Source organism: Amblyomma maculatum, chromosome 3 (genome assembly GCF_055883805.1).
Source record: "Amblyomma maculatum isolate TAMU_Amacu chromosome 3, ASM5588380v1, whole genome shotgun sequence".
Classification (NCBI taxonomy): Eukaryota; Metazoa; Arthropoda; class Arachnida; order Ixodida; family Ixodidae; genus Amblyomma; species Amblyomma maculatum.
The window spans coordinates 8,645,709-8,665,193 of NC_139346.1; the positions used below are offsets into that span (position 1 = coordinate 8,645,709).

At 45.6% G+C, this 19,485-nt stretch overlaps 1 long non-coding RNA gene across 1 annotated transcript in view; it reads left to right on the forward strand.

The window, feature by feature from the left end:
* LOC146194183 (uncharacterized) overlaps nt 1–19,485 on the forward strand; it is a 667,843-nt gene that overhangs the window by 255,722 nt on the left and 392,636 nt on the right. The window lies entirely within an intron of this gene.

A 19,485-nucleotide genomic window follows, 5' to 3' on the forward strand; every position in this document is an offset into this window, starting at 1 on the left:
AGGTGCGAACTTGAATCGCAGTTCTGAGCCTAAACCGCGCAATTGGATGACGCCGTTTTGCACATCATGCCAAAAGTGCCTGTAAGGCTTTGTGTGTATTAACTTGTTGCGATTCGCTTTAGCAGCTATGTGCAGACTTGGAACGCAGTTCCGAGCCTTACCCGCGCAAGCTGGATGACCGCGGTTTGCACATCAAGCCTAAAAGTGCCTGTAAGGCTTTGTGTGTATTAACGTGTTGCGATTCCTTTTAGCCGCTATGTGCGAACTTGAATCGCAGTTCTGAGCCTAACCCGCGCAAGCTGGATGACCGCGTTTTGCACATCATGCCTAAAAGTGCCGGTAAGGCTTTGTGTGTATTAACGTGTTGCGATTCGTTTTTGCCGCTAGGTGCGAACTTGAATCGCAGTTCTGAGCCTAAACCGCGCAAGCTGGATGACACCATTTTGCACATCATGCCTAAAAGTGCCTGTAAGGCTTTGTGTGTATTAACTTGTTGCGATTCGCTTTAGCCGCTATGTGCAGACTTGAAACGCAGTTCTGAGCCTAACCCGCGCAAGTTGGATGACCGCATTTTGAACATCAAGCCTAAAAGTGCCTGTAAGGCTTTGTGTGTATTAACTTGTTGCGATTCGTTTTAGCCGCTACGCGCAAACTTGAATCGCAGTTCTGAGCCTAACTCGCGCAAGATGGATGACAGCGGTTTGCACATCAAGCCTAAAAGTGCCTGTAAGGCTTTCTGTGTATTAACATGTTGCGATTCATTTTAGCTGCTATGTGCGAACTTGAATCGTAGTTCTGAGCCTAACCCGCGCAAGCTGGATGACCGCGTTTTCAACATCATGCCTAAAAGTGCCTGTTAGGCTTTGTGTTTATTGACGTGTTGCGATTATTGTTAGCCGCTATGTGCAAACTTGAATGGCAGTTCTGAGCCTAACCCGCGCAAGCTGGATGACCGCGTTTTGCACATCATGCATAAAGTGCCTGTAAGGCTTTGTTTGTATTAACTTGTTGCGAGTCGCTTTAGCCGCTATGTGCAAACGTGAATGGCAGTTCTGAGCCTAACCCGCGCAAGCTGGATGACAGCGTTTTGCACATTCATGCCTAAAAGTGCCTGTAAGGCTTTGTGTGTATTAACTTGTTGCGACTCGTTTTAGCCGCTACGTGCAAACTTGAATCGCAGTTCTGAGCCTAACCAGCGCAAGCTGGATGACCGCGGTTTGCACATCAAGCCTAAAAGTGCCTGTAAGGCTTTGTGTGTATTAACTTGTTGCGATTCGTTTTAGCCGCTATGTGCAAACTTGAATCGCAGTTCTGAGCCTAACCCGCGCAAGCTTGAGTGACGCCTATTTGCACATCATGCTTAAAAGTGCCTGTAAGGCTTTGTGTGTTCCGATTCGTTTTAGCAGCTATATGCGAACTTGAATCGCAGTTCTGCGCCTAACCCCCGCATGCTGAATGACCCCGTTTCCACATCATGCCTAAAAGTGCTTGTAAGGCGTTGTGTGTATTAACTTGTTGCGATTCGTTTTAGCCGCTATGTGCAAACTTGATTCGCAGTTCTGAGCCTAACCCGCGCAAGCTTGAGTGACGCCTATTTGCTCATCATGCCTAAATGTGCCTGTAAGGCGTTGTGTGTATTAACTTGTTGCGATTTGTTTGAGCCGCTACGTGCAAAATTGAATCGCAGTTCTGAGCCTAACCCCCGCAAGCTGGATGACCGTGTTTTGCACGTCATGCCTGAATGTGCCTGTAAGGCTTTATGTGTATTAACTTGTTGCGATTCGTTTTCGCCGTTATTGGCAAACTTGAATAGCAGTTCTGAGCCTAACCCGCGCAAGCTTGAGTGACGCCTATTTGCACATCATGCCTAAAAGTGCCTGTAAGGCGTTGTGTGTATTAACTTGTTGCGATTCGTTTTAGCCGCTATGTGCGGACTTGAATTGCAGTTCTGAGCCTAACCCGCGCAAGCTGGATGACAGCGTTTTGCACATCATGCCTAAATGTGCCTGTAAGGCTTTGTGTGTATTAACTTGTTGCGATTCGTTTTAGCCGCTATGTGCGAACTTGAATCGCAGTTCTGAGCCTAACCCCGCAAGCTGGATGACCCCGTTTTGCCTGTAAGGCTGTTTGTATTAACTTGTTGCGAGTCGCTTTAGCCGCTATGTGCAAACGAATTGCAGTTCTGAGCCTAACCCGCGCAAGCTGGATGACAGCGTTTTGCACATTCATGCCTAAAAGTGCCTGTAAGGCTTTGTGTGTATTAACTTGTTGCGATTCGTTTTAGCCGCTACGCGCAAACTTGAATCGCAGTTCTGAGCCTAACCCGCGCAAGATGGATGACCGCTGTTTGCACATCAAGCCTAAAAGTGCCTGTAAGGCTTTCTGTGTATTAACATGTTGCGATTCATTTTAGCTGCTATGTGCGAACTTGAATCGTAGTTCTGAGCCTAACCCGCGAAAGCTGGATGACCGCGTTTTCAACATCATGCCTAAAAGTGCCTGTTAGGCTTTGTGTTTATTGACGTGTTGCGATTATTGTTAGCCGCTATGTGCAAACTTGAATGGCAGTTCTGAGCCTAACTCGCGCAAGCTGGATGACCGCGTTTTGCACATCATGCATAAAGTGCCTGTAAGGCTTTGTTTGTATTAACTTGTTGCGAGTCGCTTTAGCCGCTATGTGCAAACGTGAATGGCAGTTCTGAGCCTAACCCGCGCAAGCTGGATGACAGCGTTTTGCACATTCATGCCTAAAAGTGCCTGTAAGGCTTTGTGTGTATTAACTTGTTGCGACTCGTTTTAGCCGCTACGTGCAAACTTGAATCGCAGTTCTGAGCCTAACCAGCGCAAGCTGGATGACCGCGGTTTGCACATCAAGCCTAAAAGTGCCTGTAAGGCTTTGTGTGTATTGTTGCGATTCGTTTTAGCCGCTATGTGCAAACTTGAATCGCAGTTCTGAGCCTAACCCGCGCAAGCTTGAGTGACGCCTATTTGCACATCATGCTTAAAAGTGCCTGTAAGGCTTTGTGTGTTCCGATTCGTTTTAGCAGCTATATGCGAACTTGAATCGCAGTTCTGCGCCTAACCCCCGCATGCTGAATGACCCCGTTTCCACATCATGCCTAAAAGTGCCTGTAAGGCGTTGTGTGTATTAACTTGTTGCGATTCGTTTTAGCCGCTATGTGCAAACTTGATTCGCAGTTCTGAGCCTAACCCGCGCAAGCTTGAGTGACGCCTATTTGCTCATCATGCCTAAATGTGCCTGTAAGGCGTTGTGTGTATTAACTTGTTGCGATTCGTTTGAGCCGCTACGTGCAAAATTGAATCGCAGTTCTGAGCCTAACCCCCGCAAGCTGGATGACCGTGTTTTGCACGTCATGCCTGAATGTGCCTGTAAGGCTTTATGTGTATTAACTTGTTGCGATTCGTTTTCGCCGCTATTGGCAAACTTGAATAGCAGTTCTGAGCCTAACCCGCGCAAGCTTGAGTGACGCCTATTTGCACATCATGCCTAAAAGTGCATGTAAGGCGTTGTGTGTATTAACTTGTTGCGATTCGTTTTAGCCGCTATGTGCGGACTTGAATCGCAGTTCTGAGCCTAACCCGCGCAAGCTGGATGACAGCGTTTTGCACATCATGCCTAAATGTGCCTGTAAGGCTTTGTGTGTATTAACTTGTTGCGATTCGTTTTAGCCGCTATGTGCGAACTTGAATCGCAGTTCTGAGCCTAACCCCGCAAGCTGGATGACCCCGTTTTGCCTGTAAGGCTTTGTTTGTATTAACTTGTTGCGAGTCGCTTTAGCCGCTATGTGCAGACTTGAAACGCAGTTCCGAGCCTTACCCGCGCAAGCTGGATGACCGCAGTTTGCACATCAAGCCTAAAAGTGCCTGTAAGGCTTTGTGTGTATTAACTTGTTGCGATTCGTTTTAGCCGCTATGTGCGGACTTGAATCGCAGTTCTGAGCCTAACCAGCGCAAGCTGGATGACAGCGTTTTGCACATCATGCCTAAATGTGCCTGTAAGGCTTTGTGTGTATTAACTTGTTGCGATTCGTTTTAGCCGCTATGTGCAAACTTGAATCGCAGTTCTGAGCCTAACCCGCGCAAGCTTGAGTGACGCCTATTTGCACATCATGCTTAAAAGTGCCTGTAAGGCTTTGTGTGTTCCGATTCGTTTTAGCAGCTATATGCGAACTTGAATCGCAGTTCTGCGCCTAACCCCCGCATGCTGAATGACCCCGTTTCCACATCATGCCTAAAAGTGCTTGTAAGGCGTTGTGTGTATTAACTTGTTGCGATTCGTTTTAGCCGCTATGTGCAAACTTGATTCGCAGTTCTGAGCCTAACCCGCGCAAGCTTGAGTGACGCCTATTTGCTCATCATGCCTAAATGTGCCTGTAAGGCGTTGTGTGTATTAACTTGTTGCGATTCGTTTGAGCCGCTACGTGCAAAATTGAATCGCAGTTCTGAGCCTAACCCCCGCAAGCTGGATGACCGTGTTTTGCACGTCATGCTTGAATGTGCCTGTAAGGCTTTATGTGTATTAACTTGTTGCGATTCGTTTTCGCCGTTATTGGCAAACTTGAATAGCAGTTCTGAGCCTAACCCGCGCAAGCTTGAGTGAAGCCTATTTGCACATCATGCCTAAAAGTGCCTGTAAGGCGTTGTGTGTATTAACTTGTTGCGATTCGTTTTAGCCGCTATGTGCGGACTTGAATCGCAGTTCTGAGCCTAACCCGCGCAAGCTGGATGACAGCGTTTTGCACATCATGCCTAAATGTGCCTGTAAGGCTTTGTGTGTATTAACTTGTTGCGATTCGTTTTAGCCGCTATGTGCGAACTTGAATCGCAGTTCTGAGCCTAACCCCGCAAGCTGGATGACCCCGTTTTGCCTGTAAGGCTTTGTTTGTATTAACTTGTTGCGAGTCGCTTTAGCCGCTATGTGCAGACTTGAAACGCAGTTCCGAGCCTTACCCGCGCAAGCTGGATGACCGCAGTTTGCACATCAAGCCTAAAAGTGCCTGTAAGGCTTTGTGTGTATTAACGTGTTGCGATTCCTTTTAGCAGCTATGTGCGAACTTGAATCGCAGTTCTGAGCCTAACCCGCGCAAGCTGGATGACCGCGTTTTGCGCATCATGCCTAAAAGTGCCTGTTAGGCTTTGTGTTTATTAACGTGTTGCGATTGGTGTTAGCCGCTATGTGCGAACTTGAATCGCAGTTCTGAGCCTAACCCGCGCAAGCTGGATGACCGCGTTTTGCACATCATGCCTAAAAGTGCCCGTTAGGCTTTGTGTTTATTAACGTGTTGCGATTGGTGTTAGCCGTAATGTGCAAACTTGAATCGCAGTTCTGAGCCTAACCCGCGCAAGCTAGATGACCGCGTTTTGCACATGATGCCTAAAAGTGCCTGTAAGGCTTTGTTTGCATTAACTTGTTGCGAGTCGCTTTAGCTGCTATGTGCAAACTTGAATTGCAGTTCTGAGCCTAACCCGCGCAAGCTGGATGACAGCGTTTTGGATATTCATGCCTAAAAGTGCCTGTAAGGCTTTGTGTGTATTAACTTGTTGCGATTCGTTTTAGCCGCTTTGTGCAAACTTGAATCGCAGTTCTGAGCCTAACCCGCGCAAGCTTGAGTGACGCCTATTTGCACATCATGCTTAAAAGTGCCTGTAAGGGTGTTCCGATTCGTTTTAGCAGCTATATGCGAACTTGAATCGCAGTTCTGCGCCTAACGCGCGCAGGCTGGATGACCCCGTTTTGCACATCATGCCTAAAAGTGCCTGTAAGGCTGTTTGTATTAGCATGTTGCGATTCATTTTAGCCGCTATGGCAAACTTGAATCGCAGTTCCGAGCCTAACGCGCGCAAGCTTGAGTGACGCCTATTTGCACATCATGCCTAAAAGTGCCTAAGGCGTTGTGTGTATTAACTTGTTGCGATTCGTTTTAGCAGCTATGTGCAAACTTGGTGCAGTAGTTTGGTGCAACAAAGTCTGGCCGCGGCGTCGACTTCCCACGAAATGACATTGCTGCACACGCATTACTTAGAATCGCAAGGAAATTTTTTCTTCTTAAAAAGAAATTAGTGCTTATTTTTTATGGTTTTACCGCTAGGCTCATCAGAACTGAGAAGTAGCCAAATTTAAGGCTTTGGAGCCGTGAGGGAAAGCATGCAGCGCGTGGGGGGAAAAATGTAAAGCTGACTACAAACACAAAAAGAAGACGGCCGGTCACTTAAAGATAGAGTAAAAGTGCAGCAAGAAAAAGGGAAGCAAAGAAACGGCCGAACATTCACACAACACTGTTCACCACGAAGGAGGAGTGGTAAGAATTGGAGGCGTGGCTTGTGCGGTTTTGCAGTGCTGGACTGTCGCACATTTTTCATCTATTGCCTCTTAAAATAAGGAAACAGCGGAAAATGATGCCGCGCTCACGCAATGCTTTGGTTCTCAGCTGAAATCAAGCTCGGCTGCACTCGTATCTATGTTGCATTCATGCTAAACAGGTCCTTCTACAAGCTGTAAAAAAAATGAAACAGGAAATGGCACAGAGACGATGACAGAGATGGAAGGCATTTTAGAGTGTTCTATTCATAAAGCAACAAGGTGTGCTTAGTAAGCAGACTTTAATTACGAGATAGTATCTTCAGGACCATGTCATCACTAACAACTGATATAGTAAGATTTTGGCCGGTCCCGGTGACTTTACTATAATGGGGTTCTACTGTACTTATCAGTTCGCAAAGAGCACTTCCTGGCAGAAGGGCAGCTCAATACTGTTAATGTGGAAAACCACTCACCACTCTGCTCGTGCTCAAACTGAAACCCACATCTGAATTTGAATATGCTTCCTGCAGGAACGACCTTTAGTCTGCATCTCAAGTGAGCATGCGGGGTTATTGATGCTTATTTTTATTTTTTGTAACCACAATCTCGAGCAGACAAATTCGCCAAAGCTGGCAGCGCTGGTTGTGTATACGTTTGCCGCTGGCTCAAGCCTGCACTGCAGTGAAGTGCAGGCACAGAGCTACGCTAGAGAAGAGCATAGGCGTTCAAATTGCGAATTGCCCGAGTCAAAAATAATTCCATTTACGCTTCCGGGAAAAAAACAACAAAAATGCTAGAGTGGCCCTGCGCAATATAATACCATTTACCATTTACCAGCTAGTACCACATCACTACTCTCTAGAGTGACTTTCTGTTAGCTAGTGCCAAGTTGCTGTATATCTGGCAGAACCACATGAATGGTTTGTGGGGTTTACGTCCCAAAGCGAATCAGGCTATGCGAGACGCTGTAGTGGAGGACTCCGGAAATTTGGACCACCTGGGGTTCTTTAACGTGCACTGACATTCCACAGCACACTGTCGCCTTCCTTTTCGCCTCCATCGAAAAGCGGTCGCCGAGGCCAGGATTCGATCCCGCATCCTCAGGAAGCGCCCTAACCACTGCGCCGCCCCGGCGGGGTAAAAAAAAAATCTGATTTATTTATAGGAAGGGAAAGGCACGCTAACTGTCTCACTTGTGTTCTGTGGACACCGCAACCGCGCCGTAAGGGAAGGGAGGAAGATGGGAGTGAAAGTGGAAAGATAGAAGGAGGAGCCGTAGTGGAGGGCTACGGAGTAATTTCGACCACCTGGGGATCTTTAACTTGCGCTGACATCGCGCAGCACACGGACGCCCGGCGGGTAAAAAACTGATTTATATTATAGGAAGGGAAAGGCGCGGTAACTGTCTCACTTGTTTTCTGTGGACACCTCAACCGCGCCGTAAGGGAAGGGAGGAAGGTGGGAGTGAAAGTGGAAAGAGAGAAAGAGGAGCCGTAGTGGAGGGCTACGGAGTAATTTCGACTACCTGGGGATCTTTAACGTGCGCTGACATCGCACAGCACACGGACGCCACTTCGTTTCGCCTCCATCGAAACGCAGCCGCCGAGGTCGGGTTCGAACCCGGGTACGCCCGGCGGGGTAACACATGAATGTGTCATGACAAACACAAAATAACATAAAAGGAACAGCCAAGGTCGCAATGAGCGACTGCAGGTGACAAATGGATCGGTCCCTGGTACTCGTGCTTTTTTACCATCACACTATGCAGCACTGAACTGAATGCTCATACGAGCGAAGTAAAAACTCTAGGGGCACTTTGGACCACTAAAGAGCAATGAGGTGAAAGCCTTTATTGCACGGTGGTCTGATGCCCTCCACTATGGCACCTCCTTCCTCGTTTTCCTCATGGCTCGATTCAGGTGTTCGTGGAGAAGTGTGAGATACTACGCCTTTTCTTTCCTGTAAACCAATTTGAAGTGCTGCTGATGCTTGCTGTACTGCGTCTGCCTTTGTATGCTGTGTCATGTGGCGTTTGAGCAAACGCCAAATTAAAGGCGCTGCATTGACGACTGGATCGGGTTAACCTTCACATGTGCTCGAGTCGCCTGGTAACGTCATGACTGAATGTGATGTCATGATGGTGTAAGTTTCGGCCATGACATCATAGTAATCTCTGTCATTATCATCAATGTCACTAACTATCATGATCAATCAGTATCTATCACTAACTTCTTCACTGACAGATTTAAAGGTCACCACCATGCAACTGCTCGCAAGATTCCAATGACAGCTCTCGCATGTTGGAATGGGGACGGAGGAAAGCAGTGGCAAATGTGAGTGGCAAGTATGTATTTCCTGGGGCGGCTGTGCTGCGCAGACAGAGCGGGGACATACGTGAAGACACAGGTGCCTTCACGGCCAGTCAGGCTCAAGCAATTCCCAGGCGAGGTGTCTCTGGCCACCCTCCTCACACCTCTCATAACCATGTTGCGCGAACTGCAGCGGGGATGGTGGAGGCTGCTGCCACAGTTGCTCTAACAGTGCAATTGCAAAATGTTTTTTCCCAAGTTTATGATTACGAGAAATGGGGGTTTACTGTAAACATTCCCACGGTGATTTCACTTATATGTACTCCTTATTTTGGTTTCCACTCTTCTTCACGCAAAAATTTCACAGAACCAAGAAATAAAACTGCAGACCTGTCGTAGTTAGGTTATAACTGGGTTTAAATGCATTCAATGTGGTAATCACCGATAGATTAAGAGGAAACCTAGACTTTAGTGAACAAAAAGGCCAGGCTGGATTTCAGGCACACCACTTGACCACAGCCGATGTTCACGGTACCAATCAGATGAAAGAGGAACCACAGAATATACAGTATTTACAGTAAACAATTCCGTAATGAATATATGATGTGAGGGAAGAGTTTGTGTCGAGAATAAAAACAAAAAAATTCTGTCACGATTCCAACACAAGCTCACGATTATAACATGAAATCGTAACATTAAAGGCAACCATAGCTGGGGATGTGACAATAAAGGAGACTGCATTTAAAAATCCAAAAGAAAAGTATCCGAGTGGTTTATTCACTGCCACTACTCGTTTCCCCCCTCTTGATTAGACACGATTTGCTAAGCACTACATGCTTTCTTCTCTCGCTTAGAATCCCGCATCTCTCCCTGCATGTTTCGCCCATTGGCCATGATGTAATGATATTAAACAGGAGAGTTCGAACCCTCAATAACTACAGCTTTTTATTATTTTTTTCACTTCCACCTTTTGGTCTTTCTCTATGGTTACCTTTTTTTTAACCTTGCCTCATTTTACAGCCTCGAAGTTGCCGGAAATTTGCCTTCTCTTCGCAACTGGCTTGCCTGGTGGTAAAGCTATCTTGATGACCAGCAAAAAAAGTAAAGTGTTAAATTCAGATATTGCTTCTGAATACAGCATGAAGTGCTGTTTCAGTGATGCAATTTCTAAAAAAAGTAACTCGTGCTATAATCGTATAAGTACCGTAAGCAACCCCTACATACAACCTGCTTATATTACAAGCATTTGATTTAGTCTAAGCATCAATCATGTATGCATTACATAACCATGGCATAGGAAAGGCATATGTAGAAACGCTGTAATGGTATATGGAAACCGCACAGCAGCCACAAGTCTTCTGCACAAAAAGCTAACCCTGATCAGGAATGGCGGTAGTTACCCCCCCCCCCCCCCCCATAGTTCATCCTGTGTTTTGTGCACCCCTAATATCATGAATTTAGCGGTGAGGAGGAGGGCAGAAGAGTTCAGGATTTCGTTACATAATAAGTATTCAGCTCTAACCGAGGATGGCGACATTATCCTAGAAGCAAGGAACAATAATTTCAGAGATATCATTACTGAGTGCGCGGTAGAAGTAGGCGGTAGGATAGTTAGAGAGGATACCGGTAAGCTGTCTAAGGAGACGAAAGATTTGATTAAGAAACGCCAGAGTATGAAAGCTTGCAATCCAACAGACCAGATCGAATTGGCTGAGATATCAAAGCTAATCAATAAGCGCGAGGTGGCCGATATAAGGAAGTATAACATGGAGAAAATTTAGCATGCTGTAAAGAACGGGGAAAGCTTTAAAGCGGTAAAGAAGAAATTGGCCATAGGCAAAAACCAGATGTATGCGATAAGGGACAAGGCGGGAAACGTCATCACGAATATGGACAAGATAGTCAAAGTAGCCGAGGAGTTCTATACACATCTTACACACCGTAATGAGATATCCGGTAGGAAAAAACAGTCAGACGTTCCATCAGTGACGAAAGACGAGGTCAAGAAAGCACTAGAAACTATGAAAAGGTGGAAATCAGCTGGAGAGGATCAGCTAACTACAGATTTGCTGAAGGACGAGGGGGATATCGTGCTAGAAAAACTGGCCACCCTGTATACGCAGTGCCTGGTGTCATCGACGGTATCGGAACCATGGAAGAATGCAAACATTATCCTCATTCATAAGAAAGGGGATGCTAAGGACCTTAAAAATTATAGACCAATCACCTTACTGTCTCTTACGTATAAGGTGTTTACTAAGGTAATCGCTAATAGAATCAGGGCAACCTTAGACTCCAATCAAGCAAAGGATCAAGCAGGGTTTCGGAAACGGTACTCTACTATCGATCATATCCATACCATCAATCAGGTGATAGAGAAATGCTCGGAATATAACCAGCCCTTATACATAGCATTCATTGATTACGAAAAAGCACTTCACTCAGTTGAAACCTCGGCGGCGATGCAGGCATTGCGAAATCAGGGGGTAGACGAGCCGAACGTGAAAGTGCCGGAAAGTGCCGGAAGTCACCGCACAGCAACCATAGTTCTGCATAAAGAAAGTAACAAAATTCTGATAAAGAAAGGTGTTAGGCAAGAAGACACAATCTCCCCAGTACTACTCACAGCTTGCTTAGAGGAAGTATTCAGAGACTTGGAATGGGAGCAGTTATGGATAAGGGTAGATGGAGAATACCTCAGTAATCTGCGATTTGCTGATGACATTGCTTTGGTAAGCAACTCGGGGATGAACTGCAAATAATGATTGATGACCTAGAGAGGAAAAGTAGAAAGGTAAGCTTGAAAATCAATATGCAGAAGACTCCAAAGTGCAGCTGCCGACTATAGCTGTTAACAATGTTGCGTCATACGCTTAAAAGCAGAGCTTATGTGTATCCCTGACATATATCGCACCAAGTAGTGACACACAAGCGATCTTTATCTGAAGAATGATGGCAGCCACCGACTTCCGCGAGAGGACGCGACGTGCAACAGGGATGTACAGGTTAGCCATGCAGGCGCTGAAATTAAAGGTGCAAGCATGGGTAGAAAGTAACAAGATGCTCGGAGAGGCGCTTAGATGATAGCCTGTTCGTGCTTACCCAATGCATCGAAATATCTAGAGTGGAAAATAGATCCTTTGTATTTGGCCTTCCTGGACACAAACGGGGCGTACGACAACGTAAGCAGGGAACTCCTTTCGAACATATTATAAGATAAAGGTATCGGTTATGAGATAATAGAGTTCCTACAGGAACTATACCGGGATAACAAAGTAGATATTACCTGGAAAGGGATAAGAAGTACGGAAGATGTCAAAGTATGCAAAGGATTAAGACAAGGCTGTCCTCTATCAAGGTTGCTGTTCATGCATTATATGATAAACCTGGAACAAGAGGATACAAGACAGCAACCTAGGTTTTAACCTATCATATAGATTAGGTGGAAAGGCGGTCTATACCGCCTCCCCGGTTTGATGTATGCAGACGATATTGTGCTACTAGCTGAGAGTCTGGAAGAATTGCAAAAATTGTTAACTATTGCGGAGACGAAGGGGACGCTCTCGCTTCAGTTTCAGCGCAGTTAAGTCGGGTCTGATGATTTTCAACGGCTCAACTGATCAGGGTGTTAAAATACAAGGCCATGAAATACCTAGAGTAGCAGAATATAAATATCTGGGGTTATGGGTAAACGAAGGATTGGCATACATTGGAAAGCATGAGCAATCACTTAAGGCAAAAGGGCGAAGGAATGCCGGGATAATGAAGCATAAGGCATTGTGGGGATACAATAGGTATGAGGTTTTGAGGGGTAATTGGAAAGGAATTATGGTGCTCGGACTTACTTTCGGAAATGCGGTTTTGTGCCTAAAATCAGAGGTACAGTCGACATTAGAAATAAATCAGTGATCCGTTGGACGATTTGCACTAGGTGCCCACGGCAAAACTACAAATGAGGCGGTACAGGGAGATATGGGCTGGGCATCTTTCGAAGTACGGGAAGCTCAGAGTAAAATATTATATGAGGAACGCCTGAGGAAATTGGACAGTAACAGAGGGGCAGCTAGAGTATTTAAATACCTGTTTATATAAATATTTGGGTAAATATCTGCCCATCTGTTACTGTCCAATTTCCTCAGGCGTTCCTCATATAATATTTTACTCTGAGCTTCCCGTACTTCGAAAGATGCCCTGCCCATATCTCCCTGTACCGCCTCATTTGTAGTTTTGCCGTGGGCACCTAGTGCAAATCGTCCAACGGATCACTGATTTATTTCTAATGTCGACTGTACCTCTGATTTTAGGCACAAAACCTCATTTCCGAAAGTAAGTCCGAGCACCATAATTCCTTTCCAATTACCCCTCAAATATCTGGGGGTATGGGTAAACGAAGGATTGGCATACATTGGAAAGCATGAGCAATCACTTAAGGCCGAAGGGCGAAGGAATGCCGGGATAATGAAGCATAAGTCATTGTGGGGATACAATAGGTATGAGGTTTTGAGGGGTACTTGGAAAGGAATAATGGTGCCCGGACTTACTTTCGGAAATGCTGTTTTGTGACTAAAATCAGAGGTACAGTCGACATTAGAAACAAATCAGAGATCCGGATACCTGTTGACTCACAATGGAGGAAAAGAACTAGGAATCTAACTAGTCAGTATGCTAGTCACAAGGACGGAGAAATACAGAGCATTAAGCAACAGGTGAAAAAAAACTGCAGAAACTCGATGGAAAAGAAACAGAGTGTGGAATTATATCGAAAGTGGAAAATGCAGATCAGGAAGGAAGATTTCTTTGATAACTCAAGAGGCAGTGCCCTACTTTTTGAAGCTAGATCAGTGTGCCTTAGAACACGCAGCTACAAAAAGAAATTTAACAATGTGCTGTATGTGGTACCTCCAGTGAAACAATGACCATATTATACTCGAATGTAATGGTATCCATCCGGTAGTTTATGCAGGCGCAATCCCTGTTCCTGAAGCTCTGGGGCACGGTGGAAGAAAGAGAGGTGCTACTACTACGAAGGCGCGGCCGCGCTGCAGCGAGCGCGCGGCCGCTTAGTGTGACCAGAAGAGAGGGCAGCCGCTACGGTCAGCACGTGTTCTGGGGGCCATCCTCTCCGCCGCTTCTGCTGGCGTGCCGAGCGTTCGATTTGCCGTTCACATTTCTTGCAGGCATGCATAGCCTCGACTGCATGAAAGAAACAAACTGTGCACAGGAATGAAGGCAATGTGCGTCGTCGAATGATTAAAGTAAACGACTGCAGCGTTCCCCATATAATATTTTACTCTGAGCTTCCCGTACTTCGAAAGATGCCCTGTCCATATCTCCCTGTACCGCGTCATTTGAAGTTTTGCCGTGGGTGCCTAGTGCTAATCGTCCACCGGATCTCTGATTTGTTTCTAATGTCGACTGTACCTCTGATTTTAGTCACAAAACCGCATTTCCGAAAGTAAGTCCGGGCACCATTATTCCTTTCCAAATACCCCTCAAAACCTCATACCTATTGTATCCCCACAATGACTTATGCTTCATTATCCCGGCATTCCTTCGCCCTTCGGCCTTAAGTGATTGCTCATGCTTTCCAATGTATGCCAATCCTTCGTTTACCCATACCCCCAGATATTTATATTCTGCTACTCTAGGTATTTCAAGGCCTTGTATTTTAAGACCCTGATCAGCTGAGCCGTTGAAAATCATCAGACCCGACTTAACTGCGCTGAAACTGAAGCGAGAGTGTCCCCTTCGTCTCCGCAATGCTTAACTAGAGTTTGCAATTCTTCCAGACTCTCAGCTAGCAGCACAATATCATCTGCATACATCAAACCGGGGAGGCGCTGCTCTACCGCCTTTCCACCTAATCTATATGACAGGTTAAAACCTAGGTTACTGTCTTGCATCCCCCAGTAGCCGTGCTGCCCCTGGCGGCCGCGTCGTGCGTAAAAGTCATACTAAGCGGCCGCTCCTCGCGGCGCCGTCGGAGCACCTCTCTTTCTTCCACCGTGCTCTGGGGTTTAGAGATAACAGTGGCCGAATGAATAAACCGGCGGTGGAAACTAGCAAAAAACGACTGGGAGATTGGTGGCTTAAAAGCAGAGAAGTGACATAATGTTAGTAATGTAGAAACAAAAATGTAATAAATAGAATGATAGTTCAGTTAACCAATCTAAAGCAATAATTAAGATATAGGGAGAAAAATGAGCATGATATAGCTACTGCTACCATTCGTTTCAAAGGAAACGCTCCTATATTCTATCCATCCATCCATCCATGCCACGTTCGCCACTCCGCGCGTAGCGGCCGCCGGGATAACTGAGGTACAGAGGAGGGCGCGGTTCTCTTCGGAGCTATTTTCACATGCTATGCAATTGGTGCGATATTTAACAAAGAGGCTACCTATTCCAGGTGCTTAAACCGATCCCTGCAATTCCTTTACTATAAGTCCTTTACGTCCCTCAGGAGACGCCATGCACGCTTGGGTATTCATTTAGAGCAGCGCGCTATGCTGGAATGGCTATTTGAAACTCTTTCAAGGTTTCAAAGGGAAGCTGAAGCGGTTTTCAAATTGCATGAAATGCTGTGGTTGGGAAGAAAAGACCTCGAAAATCATATGTGTAAATTTTTTCTCGATTCTGTCCGTTAGAACAGCCGCAATCGCCTTTTAAAAACCCGCGCGGACACGCCCCCGTCGCCTCCGGAAGCGCCGGGTTGGGGGATGGCAAAATTGGAGAGCTGGCGGAAGTGACGCCATTCACGGGGACCCGCGAGCCGGCCGGCCGTCCTGCCTGTCCCGCATTGCTTGCTCCGCTGTGTCTCGCGCTTTGGCGTGGCGAACGACGATTCAACGTAATCATTTGCTAGTGCCTTTTGTTTTTTCTAGTTCGAGCGTTCTGTGTGGAGTGGGTGTAGCGACAAGTGGCCATCATGTTGTCGTTCTGCGCAGCATTCGGCTGCGCGAACACCTGCGGCCGGGACGATGTGGTGTTTCACACGTTTCCAAAGGACAAGAAACTTTCAGCGCGGTGGGTCTCTGACGTGAAGAGGAAAAATTTCGTACCTACGAAATCAACTGTGTTGTGCTCGAACCATTTCCGTGACAGTGACTATTATCGGAGCTTGGGAACGATGCGGGCACTCGGAATTCCAATTAAATCAGCGCGACTGAAGCCCGGAGTCGTTCCGTCAGTGTTCCCGCACAACAATAACGCCTCGCCACCTCCAAGAGCGGCCTTCGCCAAAAGAAAGCGGCGGGAGGCAAGTGTTTAAGGTACCCTTGTGCCTGTCCGTGGTTTGCTTGTGTGGTTCAACGTTCCGCGAACTGACTAGAGCTATGTGAAGGACATAGTGGCTCGGGAAATATTTCTCATGCCCGAATCTCCATACATCGGATATTACACATGGCGCCTTGCATCTGCTGTGGCGGGGCCAAATCCCTCTGCCTCGAAATTAGCGTCCTAGCAATCGGCACCCGAGGGCCATAACTGTATACTGGATCGTGTGAACATATCCTGTGCGCCGCAGCTACCAGTCGGCGACACGAGGCCCACCAGTTAATAAGGTGTGACTCGGCAGCCCGTCTGTTTTCTTTCCACGACATTCGTCAAAACAACCACGAGCCACCGCGGTGGGACGGTAATTTTTTTTTTTAATTGCGTGCTATCAAGCGTTGTAGTACGCGGGGGTATATCTGTACAGCATAAAACTGAGAGCTTTGGTCGGAGTTTAACTTTCGTATTCTCACTTATTGACCCTCTGAACATATATCTGTCAAAATGCACCATATTGGTGCAGTGGCAGCAGTTTTCTGTGCTCGTTAGTAAAGTTGCACTCACTCTTGTGCTGTTAATCAGTATAAATCTGACTTCTTTTGAACAGAATCTTGCAACTACATTTTTCACAATGCAAAAGAACAGAGTGCAGGGAAGAGCACGTCTCAGGATAGTAAATTCCTTGAGGCTCCTAATCTTTGGATGTAGTCTAAGGCACTGTGGTTATTGATACTAAAAAAGAAAATGCTTTTGTCAGTGTTTTCATAAATTTTTATGTATTTCTTCATAGTAGGCTGGCATTTGTGTTGTGCATATTTCATATTCTTTCAGGTCCTCACAGAAATGCTCGAGAACACGCCTCCTGAAGAAGAAGCTACCACTTCACCCCCTTTGCCATGCGAAGAGAATGTAAAAAGCAGGGTTACAGAGGCACAGGTCGTCTCAAAGGAAACTGCTGACAAAAGCCTGCAAGTTAGCAAAAAACAGCCACACTAAAAATGTACTTCAAGCGCATTGTATTTATTTCGTATTAATTTCGCATTTTTTGTCCCAATGCCATACAAATATGTTATAAATATACTAGGAGTACAACACTGCATATCTTTATATAAAAATGTTTAAAATATGCTTTTTGCCTGTTGAGTTTATTCCTAACATACTTCAAAATGTACTTTCTTCAGCTTGGCAGGGTTCACAAAATCTTCCACCTATAGACTGACAATGTACTTTGAAAGTATTACTAATGTACTTGACCTATTTTTCATGCTGGCAGAAAGTACCCTTAGAATAGATTAAAAATATATGAAAAATAGGATACGCTCATATTTTTTTGAGCATTACAAATATGTTGCAGCTATATTTTCCAAACCAAGAAAAGTATACTAATAATATACTAAAAGCATAATTTATACCATTCTCGGAATGCACTAAAAATATATGAAAAATTTGATGCGCTTATATTTTTGATGCATTACAAAAATGTAGCAAAAATGCACCAAAAATATAGCTGCCAAATGCTGAAAATACGTCCGACATTTTGAAAACTAGCTACCGAGAAACATAAATGAAGGGCAATACCGACAAACACCTCAATGCGACATTTGTGTCCATTGTCATGACCCTTTTTCATGCTCCTTGGTTGACAGTTTTCAAAAGTCAATGTTATTTAAGCTAACTTACCGTTATTTCCGTCCCTGTATTTTACCCACCCAGTCTGAATATATGTGACACAACTTCCTTTATATCTTTATTTAAAGCATTTGAGTGCAATGTCCCACCGTGGTGGTGCTGTGGCTAGGGTGCAAGACTATATCCCGGTATATTTCCCACAGGAAATATACCGGGATAACAAAGTAGAAATTACGTGGGAAGGGTTAAGAAGTACGGAGGATGTCAAAGTATGCAAAGGATTAAGACAAGGCTGTCCTCTATCACCGGTGCTATTCATGCTTTATATGATAAACCTGGAACGGAGGATACAAGACAGTAACCTAGGTTTTAACCTGTCATACAGATTAGGTGGAAAGGCGGTAGAGCAGCGCCTCCCCGGTTTGATGTATGCAGACGATATTGTGCTGCTAGCCGAGAGTCTTTGCAAACTCTAGTTAAGTATTGCGGAGACGAAGGGGACGCTCTAGGCCTCAGTTTCAGTGCAATTAAGTCAGGTCTGATGATTTTGAACGGCTCAACTGATCAGGGTCTTAAATTTCAAGGCCTTGAAATACCTAGAGTAGCAGAATATAAATATTTGGGGGTATGGGTAAATGAAGGATTGGCATACATTGGAAAGCATGAGCAATCACTCAAGGCCAAAGGGCGAAGGAATCCCGGGATAATGAAGCATAAGGCATAGTGGGGATACAATAGGTAGAGAGCAATGGTTAGCCTTGACTGCCTAGTAAAGAGCAGAGACATTAGTCTGCCAACCAAGATCCGTATAACTCGTGCTGTGGTCTTTCCAGTTGTGATGTATGGATGCGAGAGTTGGACTGTGAAAAAGGCTGGCCACCGAAGAATTGACGCGTTTGAATTGTGGTGCTGGCGAAGACTCTTGAGAGTTCCTTGGACTGCCAGAAGATCAAATCAGTCGATATTGTCGACCATAAACACTGACTGTTCATTGGAGGGTCAAATTTTAAAGTTAAACCTCAGCTACTTTGGTCATCTGATGAGAAGAGAGGAGTCGCTGGAGGAAGATTTGATGTTGGGAAAGGAAAGAAGAGGGTCGCCGGAGAAGGGGTAGGCAGCGAACGCGTTGGTTAGATGGCATCCTCGAGGCACTGCAGATAAAGTTATGTGATGTTAGGAAGATAGTGAGAGACTGGAAAGCGTGGCGTGACATGGTCCATAGGGTCACGAAGAGTCGGACACGACTGAACGACTAAACTGAACTGAATAGGTATGAGGTATTGAGGGGTATTTGGAAAGGAATTATGGTGCCCGGACTTACTTTCGGAAATGCGGTTTTGTGCCTAAAATCAGAGGTACAGTGGACATTAGAAACAAATCAGAGATCCGTTGGACGATTAGCACTAGGTGCCCACGGCAAAACTACAAATGAGGCGGTACAGGGAGATATGGGCTGGGCATCTTTCGAAGTACGGGAAGCTCAGAGTAAAATATTATATGAGGAACGCCTGAGGAAATTGGACAGTAACAGATGGGCATCTAAGGTATTTAAATACCTGTACCTAAAAAGCGTTGACTCACAATGGAGGAAAAGAACTAGGAAACTAACTAGTATGCTAGTAACAACGACGGAGAAATAAAGAGCATGAAGCAACAGGTGAAAAACACAGAAGGTAAAAATTGGATAAATTCGATGGAAAAGAAACAGAGTGTGGAATTATACCGAAAGTGGAAAATGCAGATCAGGAAGGAAGATTTCTTTGATAACTCAAGAGGCAGTGCCCTACTTTTTGAAGCTAGATCAGGGTGCCTTAGAACACGCAGCTACAAAAAGAAGTTTAACAATGGAGATGACACATGTGCTGTATGTGGAAACTCCAGTGAAACAATTGACCATATTATACTCGAATGCAATGGTATCCATCCGGAAGTTGATGCAGGCGCAATCACTGTT